Below are 15,355 nucleotides of genomic sequence, written 5' to 3' on the forward strand. Positions count from 1 at the left end.
GTCGAAATCAATCCAAACACCCATTTAGATGTTCCCGATGTCTATATTACGGCTCAACAGGCGACCCAAGTTTTCTATCTACCGTGGGCATGCCAAATGGATAAGAATCTGGAAGGTTGGTATGTTGTTTATGAAGTGCCGCTACATGTCAGACCACCTCTCCCAAATGAACAGGATTTTGAACCTCACATTAACCAAGACACATATGATGGATAATTCTTCCAAGAAACACGTCTTTCCAAGAAACGTTTCAAGAACCGCCGTGCTTCACCCAAGAACATGGAAGTAGATAACGAGAACGAATCCGACTCCAGCCCTGAGCCGGAACCAGAAGACCTGGAACTCGTATAGGTTACTGATGCGAATGACCTGTCAATGCTTCAACGATTAAACGAAGGCCTTTCACAACTTCACGCCGTTGAACCCGACGAGCACGTCATTCATGAAGACATGCGTGATAGTGATGATGCATTTATTGATGATGATTATTAGTTTGTAAGATTCACAACTTAAATTATATATATATATTAATCTTTATTATTCATGTACATATTATTATTCATGTCAGTTATTCAATTTTTTATGTTGTACTAATTTCTTTTAATCTTTATCATGGCAGGTCACCAGGTGTGGAAAGATGGTGGGCGCTGGTCCAGATCGCTCGACGGGTTCTTCCCAGGCGCCCCGCACGAGGGGTGGTACTTCCCTTCCACCCATATCTCTCCGTAGAGCCTTGGCAGACAGTCTATCGACACCACCCGTGGGTTCTTCGTCGGCGGCATTGCCCACTGAGACGGGTGCTGGTTGGGTAGGGAAGAAGGGGAAGTGTACATGGAGAGGTGGTGGCCGCGGAAGATCCAGGAGGACTGTTGAGCCGTCCTCACCACCACCACCAGCTCATTCACCCGAGCATAGGACTACTATGGTCGACCCGTTTGCGGAGGAGGCTACGGGAACTCCGTTCCAGGAGCCTGGTGTTGACGGGCATTCGTCCCATGAGACTCTGGTCCAGGAGCAGCCTCGGGTCGAGGTGCATTCGGCCCACGAGACTACGGTTCCAGAGGCTTCACCCGACATGGAGTGGCCCGGATGGGAGACCTGGCCGGATCGGACCGAGTTGCCGGATTGGACCGAGGGTCCGGGTGGCTCAGGGGGCGGGGATGGCGGGGATGAGCTTATGAATAGTGAGGGCGATGTGCAGGTGGATGGGGCCACCGTGTACAAGCGTGTTAGTACACGTCTCCCGGTCGTGCCGGCTACCCGCGAGCAGAGGCCCGTGATTAAACCTGAAGGAGATAGGTAAGTACATTTACTCTTTTTTTAGCTTTTGCCTTCAAGTTTGTTCAAATATCTAATGCGTTGACCTTATCATACTGTAGGGGATAGGTACACCCTCTTGGAGTCCGCAGGCCGAACTCCGTGCTTGGTGTGCTTTGCCGGACAAATTTCCCGGGGTTTGTCACGTTGCCTGGTGAGGGTCAGGTTCCTACACTAGGATTTTCCTGGGAGCACTACCAGGCTACGCAGGCCCCGCCGGAGGAGATTATAGATGGTGTCTTGTGCCACACGAGGGCCGAGATGGTGATCAAGAGCTTTTGGGTAAATTATCCTTTTACAGAATCTAAAATTAACAATATAGCTAATTATTGTACTAATCGGTGTTTTCACATTTGATTGCAGACCTTCTATAGGTGTGAGGATGGATATGCGGAGGAGGCGGCCAGGGTTATCGAGGCCGAGTGTAGGCGGTTACTACAGAACTTACGCCACGAGGCTCGGCCGCACGCTATTCGAGATTACTACGCCACGCGTGGTATTAAGAAGCAGAAGAAGGATTGCCGCGGAAAGTTTCTGAAGAAGGAGCAATACATGAAGGTAATTACCTATTTTTAAGTCCTTCTACGTAGTTTTGTAGATTTCGTTCATAGGCGTAGCGCTCAAAATTCTTTCTAATAACTTACAGGTGCCCCCGAGATGGTGTGCGGATAAGATGGATTGTTGGGAGGCATTGGTTGATGAGTGGTGCACAGGCAGCTGGCGAGCCGTCCACGAGAATGCGAAGGATCGGCGTAGCCAAATGGTTGGTGTGGCACACCATCATGGCAACGCCAACTTACTTCAGTTCGGACGAAACTGGGTATGTGATTTGCTTCATGATTCATTCAATTCATTCTTCATGCTAATATTTTGTTCCTCTCTTTTAGGCTCATCACAATAAGACGGAGATGCCACACTTGTACGACCTTTATGGCATGGCCCATACTGCCTCGAACAAGAAGGCGAAGGCATTCTCTGAGTCTGACCTGGATGATCCCAATAACTTCACCAACATATCATCCCACCAGAAGCTCGTGGCATACAGGGACGCGGGGAAGGCTATGAAAGGGGATGACTTTAACCCTAGCCAGGAACCTTTGGATCCAGAGCTGGTGATGATATCTGGTGGCGGGAGGCCCCATGGCTCGATAGCCATTGGAGATGGGATAATACATTGTCCACTCACTCTCCCGGAGATCAAGGCACGCTAGTCGAGCAGCTGTCCTGAGATAATGCGTCGTCCACGGCCAGTCGATCTTGCCATCGAGGTTAGTTGTACGGACTAAGAACACTTTCATCCATTTCATTATGTGTGTCACCATAGATCATTACTGTGGTAACGAGGAATGGTGTTTCAGGCTGCTCTTGAGAAAGAGATATTGGCAAACCAGGTTGCTCTTGAGAAAGAGAGATTGGCAAGCCAGGCTGCTCTTGAGGCTGCTCTTGAGAAAGAGAGATTGGCAAGTCAGGCTGCTCTTGATGAGAGGGACCAGACCACGGCACGATTGATTGAGGAGGAGAGGTCCCGAAATGAGGCGGGTCAATGGGCCCTGTACGAGCTTTTTGTGGTAAGTTTTTTTTCACATTAGCCAAATCATGTGTGTAATGTCTGTTTCATTACTAACTAATACGACCCACTCTTCAGGGTCTGTGCGAGAAGAGCGGTCAAGTCCCTCCGCCGATGCCCGTCTTCTCTTCGATTGGCACGGTGAGTTTCATTATAAACCAGTATTAATAATTGAGTGTCATCATGCTAACAGAGACATTGCAAAATATCTATTCTGCAGAATAACTCCCGAGCGGCATCGCACGACTCTTCTCCACGTGTTTCTCCTCCTTGATGACCACTACGGTAAGTTTCTCTTCTCCTCTTTCATATTCTTTTTGCCTTAATTTCCCCAACAATGACATAATTAGCCCATTTAGCTCCAAAAAGACATAGTTAGCTAATTTAGCTCCAAGAAGAGGACAAGAGGAGAAGAAATAGGAAAAATGAAAAGAAAGAAGAAGAAGAAGAGGAAGAAAAGAAGTAGGAGGAGGAGGAGGCGAAGGAGGAGAAGGCCAAGGACCTTCTAGTCCTTCTCCTCCTCCTCCTCCTTCTCCTCCTTCTTCTTTATTTATTCTTCTTCTCCTCCTCCTCCACTTTCTTCTCCTTTTTCATATTCTTCTTGCCTTAATTTCCCCAATAATGACATAATTAGCCCATTTAGCTCCAAAATGCCATAATAAGCTCAAAATGGCATAAGAACCTTGGTTAGCTCATTAATATTATATACTTAGCTTGTTTTCCTCTAAAATGAGATAATTAGCCCATTTAGCTCCAAAAAGACATAGTTAGATAATTTGGCTCCAAGAAGAGGAGAAGAGGAGAAGAAATTGGAAAAATGAAAAGAAAGAAGAAGAAGAAGAAGAAGGGAAGAAGGAGAAGGAGAAGGAGGAGGAGGGGGAGGAGGAGGAGAAGGAGGAGAAGGCCAAGGACCTTCTAGTCCTTCTCCTCCTCCTCCTCCTTCTCCTCCTTCTTCTTTATTTATACTTCTTCTCCTCCTCCTCCTCTTTCTTATCCTCTTTCATATTGTCCTTGCCTTAATTTCCCCAACAATGATATAATTAGCCAATTTAGCTCCTAAAAGACATTATAAGCTCAAAATGGCATAAGAACCTTGGTTAGCTCATTAATATTATATACTTAGCTTGTTTTCCTCTATAATGACATAATTAGCCCATTTAGCTCCAAAAAGACATAGTTAGCTAATTTAGCTCCAAGAAGAGGAGAAGAGGAGGACTGAAAAGAAGGAAGAAGAAGAAGAAGAAGAAGAGAAGAAGAGAAGGAGAAGGAGAAGGAGAAGAAGAAGAAGGAGGAGGAGAAGAAGAGAATAAGAAGGAGAAGGAGGAGAATAAGGAGAAGGAGCCCTCCTTCCTCTCCTTCTTCTTCTCTCCTCCTTCTTCTCCTCCTTCTTCTCCTTCTCCTTCTCTTCTTTTTTCTTCTTCTCCTCCTCCTTCTCCTTCTCCTTCCCATTCCCCTCCTCCTCCTCCTCCTCCTTCTTGTTTTTCTTCTCCTTGTTCTCTTCTTACTTCTTCTCCTTCTTCTTCAATTTAGTTTATTTGTCATATATATGTTGTTGTTCTTCTTCTTCTGACTTTCTTATTCCGATTTTCCAGATTGGATGTACTACATGCATGGAAGCTGGCATTGGAGTGCTTTAGTTTCCGTTTTTATTTGAGTTGATGAACAATTTGGAACTATATGTATATGTATATATGGATGAACAATATATGTGCAACTATATGTATGTATATATGGATGAAACTTTGTATGTGTTGGTTCTGTTGATATATGGGATGTACGTTGATGAACAAATGGCATTGATGAGCTTTATATGTATATCATATATGTGTTGTGACCTATCTATCATATATGTGCTATGAAATATATGTATATGTGCTGTGAAATAGAAAAAATAAACAAAAATGTGACAATATAGTATCTTTGCCGTCTGCTTCGAGGGGGGGCAGACAGCAAAGAAGAGGGCACAGAGGAGGGGTGGAGGAGGTAGAGGCTGACGGCAAAGAAGAGGAGAGGGGAGGCTGACGGCACAGAAGAGGGGGGAGGCGGACGTCAAAGAAGAGGGGGGAGGCAGACGGCAAAGAAGAGGGGGAGGCAGACGGCAAAGCCTCCGTTAGCCCCTAACAGAGGCAACGCCTGTCGGCTGCCATCTCGACCACTTTGCCGACTGCTCCTATGAAAAGCTGACGACAAAGCTCTTTGCCGTGCACTTTGGGGAGACAGACGGCAAAGAAGCTACGATGCCGTCGTAGGCTCACACAGAAATTTTGCCGGCCGTGAGATTCTTTGCCGTCTGTGTTATTCTCTTTGCCGTTCGGGATTTACTCTTTACCGTGTGTAGTGCAGGGAGGCCACAAGCTTGGTTGCCGCGGCCTCCCCCCTGGCCGCGGCAACAGGGCTTGTGGGCTCCCTGTGGGCCCACTTGCTTGGCCCTCAAGCCTCCCTATCTTCTTCTGTTCTGGAAAAAATCATTTTGGGGATTTTATTTCATTTGGACTCCGTTCCAAAATCAGATCTGAAAAGAGTCAAAAACACAGAAAAAACAAGAACTGGCACTTGGCACTGAGTTAATAAGTTAGTCCCAAAAAAGATATAAAAGATAAACAAAACATCCAAAGTTGACAAGATAACAACGTGAAACCATCAAAAATTATAGATGCGTTTGAGACATATCAAGCATCCCCAAGCTTAACTCCTGCTCGTCCTCGAGTAGGGAAGTGATAAAGAATGAATTTTTGATGCTTTCATGCTACCTAACATAGATGTCCTTTGTAACTCCTCTTATGTGATGTGAATGTTCAGATCCATTAGATTCAAAACAATAGTTTGCTATTGACGTGGAAACAATAATACTTCAAGCAAACTAACAAAGTAATCATGAACTTTCAAAATAACAAGGCCAAAAGAAAGTTATCCCTACAAAATCATATAGTCTGGCTATGCTCTATCATCATTGCATAATGAATTTAAATCATGCACAACCCCGGTATTGGCCAAGTAATTGTTTCACACCTTTACTTTCTCAAACCTTTTCAACTCTCATGCAATACATGAGCGTGAGCCATGGTTTTAGCACTATAAGTGGTGTGGAGTGTGGTGGAGGGTGCAAGAAAAACAAGGAGAAGATGGTCACATTAACTAGGCATATCAATGAGCTGTGGAGATGCTCATCAATAGATTTCAATGTGAATGAGTAGGGATTGCCATACAAATGATGTACTAGATCTAAGAGTATGTGAAAGTTCTTAAAGAAAACTAGTGGGTGTGCATCCAACTTGCTTGTTCACGAAGACCTAAGGCAAATTTTAGGAAGCCTATCATTGGAATATACAAGCCAAGTTATATAATGAAAATTTCCCACTAGCTATATGGTGGTTACAAAACGAGAGACTCTCAATCATGAAGATCATGGTGCTTAATATGCACAAGTGTGGAAAAGTGGTAGCATTTTCCCTTCTCTCTTTCTCTCATTTTTTGATGGGCTCTTTGGCCTCTTTTTTTATATATTTATTTTGGTTGGTATATTTGGCCTCTTTTATTTCCTCACATGGGACAATGCTCCATCAATGATGATCATCACACTTACAACTCAAAACTTAGAGCAATGATGACTCTATAAGGAATGCCTTCGGTAGTGCACCGTGACAATGATCTAGCATGGCATGTACATTAATGGAAACATCATGCTAGTTATCTTACGATCATGCAATGACAATGTAGACGTGGTGGCACATGTCATGGTGGTATTTGCATGGCAATATATCTCGGAATGACTTTGAAAAAGCCATAGTAGGTAGGTATGGTGGCTGTTTTGAGGGAGGCTAATGGTGGGTTTTGTGCACCGGCGAAAGTTGCACGACACTAAAGAAGATAGTGATGGTGGAAGGTGAAAGTGCATCTAAACCATGGACTCAACATTAGTCATGAAGAACTCATATACTTGTTGCAAAAGTTTTATTAGTAGTCGAAACAAAGCATTCAACGCATACTCCTAGGGGAAGGGTTGGTAGGTATAAACCATCACGCGATCCCGACCGCCACACAAATGATGACAATCAATAGACTAATCATGCTCATACTTCATCACATAGCGGTTCACCATACAAGCATGCTACGGGAATTACTAACTTCAACACAAGTATTTCTAGATCCACAACACCTTACTAGCATAACTTCAATATTACCATAACCACAACTCAAAACTAGAGATGAATCAAACTTCTCTAACTATTCAATGCACATGAAGGTGAAAGTTTTCGTATCCCTTTGGATAACTACCCCTTTTGAGACTAATTTCAAAGCATAGATCAACTACCAAGCCACGCACGGCCGTGCTCTAAAAGATATAAGTGAAGCACATAGAGAAAAATCAACTAGCTCAAAAGATATAAGCGAAGCACATGTGAGCTGAATTGTCTAACCAAAGGATATAAGTGAAGCTCGACAAAATCACGGCGAGTGCATGTCTCTCTCTCTCTAGGTGTGCAGCAAGGATGATTGTGACACAACAAAAATAAAGTACTCCTACAATACAAGATGCTCCAAGCAAAACACAAAACATGTGGTGAATAAAAATATTGCCCCAAGTAACGTTACCGATGGATTGAAGACGAAAGAGGGGATGCCATCCTGGGGCATCCCCAAGCTTAGGCTTTTACGGCATCCTTGAATCATCTTGGGGTGCCTTGGGCATCCCCAAGCTTGAGATCTTGCCACTCTTTATCTTTTTGTCCATAAGAACTTCACCCAAAACTTGAAAACTTCACAACACGAAACTTAAACAGAAACTCGTGATAACATTAGTATAAGAAATCAAACCACCACTTCCTTAGGTACTGTAGAAAACTAGAATTCTACTTATGTTGATGTTGGGTTACTGTATTTTCAATCTTCCACGGCTAATACCTCCCGATACTATCCATAGTTTCATCAAAATAAGCAACCAACACAACAAAAACAAAATCTGTTAACAACAGACCAGTCTCTAGCAATATGTATACTACGTATACTTCCGTAATTCAAAAATTCTGAAACATTACGACAGTCTGAATAATTTTCGTAGCAAGCAGAAGCAAAAAAGAATCAACTCAAAAGCTCTTACAGAAACAAAATGAAAATTCTTTTCGTGAGTATAAAGTTTATGTCTTTTCCAGCATGACCAAACGATCATACCCAAGACTAATCATAACGGTTTTACTTGGCACAAACGCAAAAGAAACACAAAAAACACAATGATTAGAAAATTATGGAAGTGTGGAAAACACAAAACAGAAAGAAAAATGATAGATTCGTTGGGTTGCCTCCCAACAAGCGCTATTGTTTCACACCCTTAGCTTGGCATTGACAATTAATGATGCTCACACAAAAGACAAGAGTTGAAGCACAACGAGAGCATCACAAAGCATGTGAAAATCACATCTAAGTCTAACATACTTCCAATGCATAGGAATTTATAGGTGAACAAATTGGCAATACAACCAATAGTTACCAAATGCAAGGAAGAAGAAAGAGACAATAGCAATCTCAACATAACGAGAGGTAATTTGTAACATGGAAGTTTCTACCACAATATTTTCCTCTCTCATAGCAATTACATGTGGGATCATATTCAAATTCAACAATGTAACTATCACATAGGATATTCTTTTCATGATCCACATGCATTCAAAGTTGACACTCTTCAAAAATAGTGGGATTATCATCAACTAAAGTCATGACTTCTACAAACCCTCTTTCAGTAATATTGCAAATATCATATTCATCATCAGGCTTAAACAAATTTTCAAGATCATAAGAAAAATCATCACCCCAATCATGATGTTTGCAACAAGCATACCCAAGCTTAGGGTTTTGCATATTTTTAGCATGCTTGTCACTAATAGAATTTATAGTGGAATCATGGCAATCATGCTTTTCATCCAAGAAGCCCTCGTGAATCTCTTCATAAATTTCCTCATCACGATTTTCAGATTCACGCATCTTAAGAAAAACTCCATAAAGATAATCTAGTAAGCAAAACTCACTAGCAACTTGTTCAACATAGTTGGACCTCTTGAAAAGATTAGCAAGTGGATGAGGATCCATATCAATGGATTTTTAGCAAGAAAAGATGCAAGCTAATAGAAGGGACATGGCACACAAGCGAACAGAAAGCAAGCGAGAGAAAAGGGCGAACAAAAAAAGCAAACGAAAAAGGCAAGGGAGAAAGGAAAATGAAAACGGCAAATGTGAAGTGGGGGAGAGGAAAATGAGAGGCAACTGGCAAAAAAGTAAATGCAAGAGATGAGTTTGTGAGACCTACTTGGATAGATCTCTCCTTCCCCGGCAATGGCGCCAGAAATTCTTCTTGCTACTACGACAATAGACCTACCCTGGTACGGCGCCAGGAATCCTGCTGCTACGACTATGCCTTTAGGGACTTCCTAGGCAAATATGCAAAGGATTCCCCCGTGGACTTGGAGCCTTGCGTTGGTGTTCCCTCGAAGCGGAAAGGGTGATGTAGCACAGCAGCGGTAAGTATTTTCCTCGGTTTTGAGAACCAAGGTATCGATCGAGTGAAGGAGTATCACAAGTGCGTGCACAAACACAAAGAGCTTGCTTCCAACGCTATGAAGGGGTTGTCAATCCCTTATAGATTGTTTGCCAAGTGAGAACTGAAATCAACAAAGTAACAAAGCAAAGTAAAAGCGAAAGTGGAAACGATAGGTGTGAATAGACCCGGGGGCCGTAGTGTTCACTAGTGGCTTCTCTCATGAAAGCAAGTAGACGGTGGGTGCACGAATTACTGTCGAGCAATTGATAGAACCGCGCAAAGTCATGACGATATCTATGGCAATGATTATATCTATAGGCATCACGTCCAAAACAAGTAGACTGATACTTTATGCATCTACTACTATTACTCCACACGTCGACCGCTATCCAGCATGCATCTAGTGTATTAAGTGCAAAAGAATAGAGTAGACCGAATTACTGTCCATCAGGCGTTACTCTGTTCTTTTGGACTTAATACACTAGATGCATGCTGGATAGCGGTCGATGTGTGGAATAATAGTACTAGATGCAGAAAGTATCGGTCTACTTGTTTTGGACGTGATGCCTATAGATATAATCATTGCCATAGATGACGTCACGACTTTGCGCGGTTCTATCAATTGCTCGACAGTAATTTGTTCACCCACCGTCTACTTGCTTTCATGAGAGAAGCCACTAGTAAACAGTACGCCCCCAGGTCTATTCACACCTATCGTTTCCACTTTCGCTTTTACTTTTCTTTGTGACATTGTTGCTTTCAGTTCTCACTTGGCGAACAATCTATAAGGGATTGACAACCCCTTCATAGCGTTGGGAGCAAGCCTTTTGTGTTTGTGCAGGCACTTGAGATACTCCTTCACTGGATCGATACCTTGGTTCTCAAACTGAGGGTAATACTTACCACCGCTATGTTACATCACCCTTTCTGCTTCGAGGGAACACCAACGCAAGGCTCCAAGGCCACGGGGGAAATCCTTTGCATATTTGCCTAGGAAGTCCCTTAAGGCGTAGCCGTAGCATAACGATTCCTGATGCCGTCAACACGCTTATTTCTAGCGCCATTGGAAGGTCTTTTGTTGCAGTAGCAAGATCTCGCGGAAACGAAAGCTTGCGGCAGCGGAAAAGTGTTTTCGTGGACGACCTGATTTTTCTGGATTTTTAGGGAATTTATAGGCCAAAGACCTAGGGTGCGGGGGCGCGAGGGAGGGCACAAGCTTGGTTTCCGCGGCCTCCCCCCTGGCCGCGGCAACAGGGCTTGTGGGCTCCCTGTGGGCCCACTTGCTTGGCCCTCAAGGTTCCCGATCTTCTTTCGTTCTGGAAAAAGTCATTTTGGGGATTTTATTCCGTTTGGACTCCGTTCCAAAATCAGATCTGAAAAGAGTAAAAAACACAAAAAAAACAGGAACTGGCACTTGGCACTGAGTTAATAAGTTAGTCCCAAAAAAGATATAAAAGGTAAACAAAACATCCAAAGTTGACAAGATAACAGCGTGAGACCTTCAAAAATTATATATACGTTTGAGACGTATCAGCTCCCACATGTTCCACGATGTCAAGGATTCAATCAATCCCGTATACAATTCCCTTTGTCTGTCGGTATAGAACTTGCCCGAGATTCGATCGTCAGTATGCCTATACCTTGTTCAATCTCGTTACCAGTAAGTCTCCTGACTCGTTCCGTAGTACGTCATCCTATGACTCACTCCTTAGTCACATTGAGCTCATGGTGATGTTCTACTGAGTGGGCCCAGAGATACCTCTCCGTCACACGGATTGACAAATCCCAATCTCGATTCGTACCAACCCAACAGACACTTTCGGAGGTATCCGTAGTGCACCTTTATAGTCACCCAGTTACGTTGTGACGTTTGATACACCCAGAGCACTCCTATGGTATCCGGGAGTTGCACAATCTCACGGTCGAAGGAAAAGACACTTGACATTATAAAAGCTTTAGCATACAAACAATACGATCTAGTGCTATGCTTAGGATTGGGTCTTGTCCATCACATCATTCTCCCAAAGATGTGATCCCGTTATCAATGACATCTAATGCCCATGATCAGGAAACCATGATCATCTATTGATCAACGAGCTAGCCAACTAGAGGCTTGCTAGGGACACATTGTGATCTATTTATTCACACATGTATTACTGTTTCCTGTTAATACAATTATAGCATGAACAATAGACGATTATCATGAACAAGGAAATATGATAATAACCATTTTATTATTGCCTCTAGGGCATATTTCCAACAGTCTCCCACTTGCACTAGAGTCAATAATCCAGTTACATTGTGATGTATCGAGCACCCATAGCATTATGGTGTTGATCCTATTTTTCTCGAGGAAGAGGTTTAGTCAACGGGTCTGCAACATTCAGATCCATATGTACTTTACAAATATCTATTACTCCACTCTGGACATGGTCTTGGATGGAGTTGTAGCGGCGTTTGATGTGCTTGGTCTTCCGGTGAAACCTGGGCTCCTTGGCTATGGCAATGGCCCTAGTGTTATCACAGAAGAGAGTCATTGGACCCGACGCGCTTGGAACCACTCCAAGGTCGGTGATGAGCTCCTTCATCCAAATTCCTTCATGAGCCACTTCTGAAGCAGCTATGTACTCCGCTTCACATGTAGATGCTACCACGACTTCTTGCTTGCTGTTGTACCAGCTCACTGCCCCACCATTCAAAACATACACGTATCCGGTCTGTGACTTAGAGTAATCCGGATCTGTGTCGAAGCTAGCATCGACGTAACCCTTTACGACGAGCTCTTCGCCACCTCCATAATCAAGAAACATTTCCTTAGTCCTCTATAGGTACTTCAGGATATTCTTCACCGCTGTCCAGTGTTCCATACCGGATCACTTTGGTACCTCCCTACCAAACTTATGGCAAGGTTTATATCAGGTATGGTACACAACATGGCATATATTAGAGAGCCTACGGCTGAAGCGTAGGGGACAGTACTCATCTTCTCTCTATCTACTGTCGTGGTCGGTGACTGAGTCTTACTCAATCTCATACCTTGCAAAACTGGCAAGAACCCCTTCTTTGAGTTTTCCATATTGAATTTCTTCAATATCTTGTCAAGGTATGTACTTTGCGAAATACCTATGAGGCGTCTCGATCTATCTCTATAGATCCTGATGCCTAATATGTATGCAACTTCACCAAGGTCCTTCATCGAAAAACTTTTGTTCAAATAGGCCTTTATGCTCTCCAACATCTCTATATTATTCCCCATCAATAATATGTCATCCACATACAGTATGAGGAAAGCTACATAGCTCCCACTCACTTTCTTGTACAGACAGGCTTCTCCATAAACCTGTATGAACCCAAACGCTTTAATCACCTCATTAAAGCGAATGTTCCAACTCCGACATGCTTGCACCAGCCCATAGATGGAGCGCTGGAGCTTGCACACTTTGTTAGCACCCTTAGGATCGACAAAACCTTTTGGTTGCATCATATACAACTCTTCTTTAAGATTCCCGTTAAGGAACGCTGTTTTGACGTCCATTTGCCAAATTTCATAATCATGAAAAGCGGAAATTGCTAACATGATTCGGACTGACTTCAGCTTCGCTACGGGAGAGAAAGTCTCTTCGTAGTCAACTCCTTGAATTTTTCGAAAACCCTTTGCGACAAGTCGAGCTTTATAAACGGTCACATTACCGTTTGCATCAGTCTTCTTCTTGAAGATCCATTTATTTTCTATGGCCCGCCGATCATAGGGCAAGTCCAACAAAGTCCATACTTTGTTCTCATACATGGATCCTATCTCGGATTCCATAGCCTCAAGCCATTTGTTGGAATTCGGGCCCGCCATTGCTTCTTCATAGTTCGAAGGTTCACCATTGTCTAACAACATGATTTACATCACAGGGTTGCCATACCACTCTCGTGCGGAGCGTACCCTTGTGGACCTTCGCGGTTCAGTGGCAACTTGATCCGAAGCTTCATGATCATCATCATTAACTTCCTCTTCAGTTGGCGTAGGCGCCACAAGAACAATTTCCCGCGCTGCGCTACTCTCCGGTTTGAGAGGGGGTGTAATTACCTCATCAAGTTCTACTTTCCTCCCACTTACTTCTTTCGAGAGAAACTCTTTCTCAAGAAAGGATCCGTTCTTGGCAACAAAGGTTTTACCTTCGGATCTAAGATAGAAGGTATACCCAATAGTTTCCTTAGGGTATCCTATGAATACGCATTTCTCCGCTTTGGGTTCGAGCTTCTCTAGTTGAACTTTATTCACATAAGCATCGCAACCCCAAACTTTAAGAAACGATAGCTTAGGATTCTTGCCAAACCATAGTTCATATGGTGTCGTCTCAATGGATTTAGACGGTGCCCTATTTAATGTGAATGCTGCAGTTTCTAATGCGTATCCCCAAAATGATAGCGGTAAGTCGGTAAGAGAGATCATAGATCGTACCATATCTAATAAAGTGCGATTACGACATTTAGACACACCGTTGCATTGCAGTGTGCCAGGCAGTGACAATTGTGAAACGATTCCACACTTCCTTAGGTATGTGCCAAACTCCTGACTCAAATACTCTCCTCCACGATCAGATCGTAGACACTTAATTTTCCTGTCACGTTGATTCTCAACCTCACTCTGAAATTCCTTGAACTTTGCAAACGTCTCAGATTTGTGTTTCATCAAGTAGATATGCCCATACCTACTCAAATCATCGGTGATATTGGGAACATAACGGTAGCCACCGCGAGCTTCAACATTCATTGGACCACACACATCAGTATGTATTATTTCCAATAAGTCGGTCGCTCTCTCCATTATTCGTGAGAATGGAGTCTTAGTCATCTTTCCCATGAGGCACGGTTCGCATGTGTCAAATGATTCAAAGTCAAGAGACTCCAATAGTCCATCAGTATGGAGCTTCTTCATGTGCTTAACACCGATATGACCAAGGCGGTAGTGCCACAAGTATGTGGGACTATCATTATCAACTTTACATCTTTTGGTACTCACACTATGAATATGTGTAACATCACGATCGAGATTCATCAAGAATGAACCATTCACCAGTGGAGCATGACCATAAACCATATCACTCATATAAATAGAACAACCATTATTCTTTGACTTAAATGAGTACTCGTCTCGCATTAAGCAAGACCCTCATACAATATTCATGCTCAAAGCTGGTACTAAATAACAATTATTAAGGTTTAAAACTAATCCCGATGGTAGATGTAGAGGCAGCGTGCCGACGGCAATCACATCGACCTTGGAGCCATTCCCGACGCGCATCGTCACCTCGTCCTTGGCCAGTCTCCGCTTATTCTGCAGTTCCCGCTTTGAGTTGAAAATGTGAGCAACAACACCGGTATCAAATACACAGGAGCTACTACGAGCGTTGTTAAGGTACACATCAATAACATGTATATCACATATACCTTTAACATTGCCGGCCTTCTTGTCCGCTAAGTACTTGGGGCAGTTCCGCTTCCAGTGACCTGATGACCCACAAGTATAGGGGATCTATCATATCCCTTTCGATAAGTAAGAGTGTCGAACCCAACAAGGAGCAGAAGGATCTGACACGTGGTTTTCAGCAAGGTAATATGTGCAAGCACTGAAATTATCTGTAACAAGTAGTGGTGTGGTGAGATGATTCGCAACAAGTAGCAAGTAACAAAAGTAGCAACGGTGCAGCAAAGTGGCCCAATCCCTTTTGTAGCAAGGGACAAGCCTGGACAAAGTCTTATAGGAGGAAAAATGCTCCCGAGGACAATTTAGTTCATGGCCATCTACAATATTTATAAAGACAACTTTTAGACTAAGTTGATGACAATTAAGTTCATTTAATCAAATTAAGTATGAACTCCCACTTAAATCGACATCCCTCTGGTCATCTAAGTGATACATGATCCATGTTGACTAACCCGTGTCCGATCAT

Source organism: Hordeum vulgare, chromosome 1H (assembly GCF_904849725.1).
Source record: "Hordeum vulgare subsp. vulgare chromosome 1H, MorexV3_pseudomolecules_assembly, whole genome shotgun sequence".
Classification (NCBI taxonomy): Eukaryota; Viridiplantae; Streptophyta; class Magnoliopsida; order Poales; family Poaceae; genus Hordeum; species Hordeum vulgare.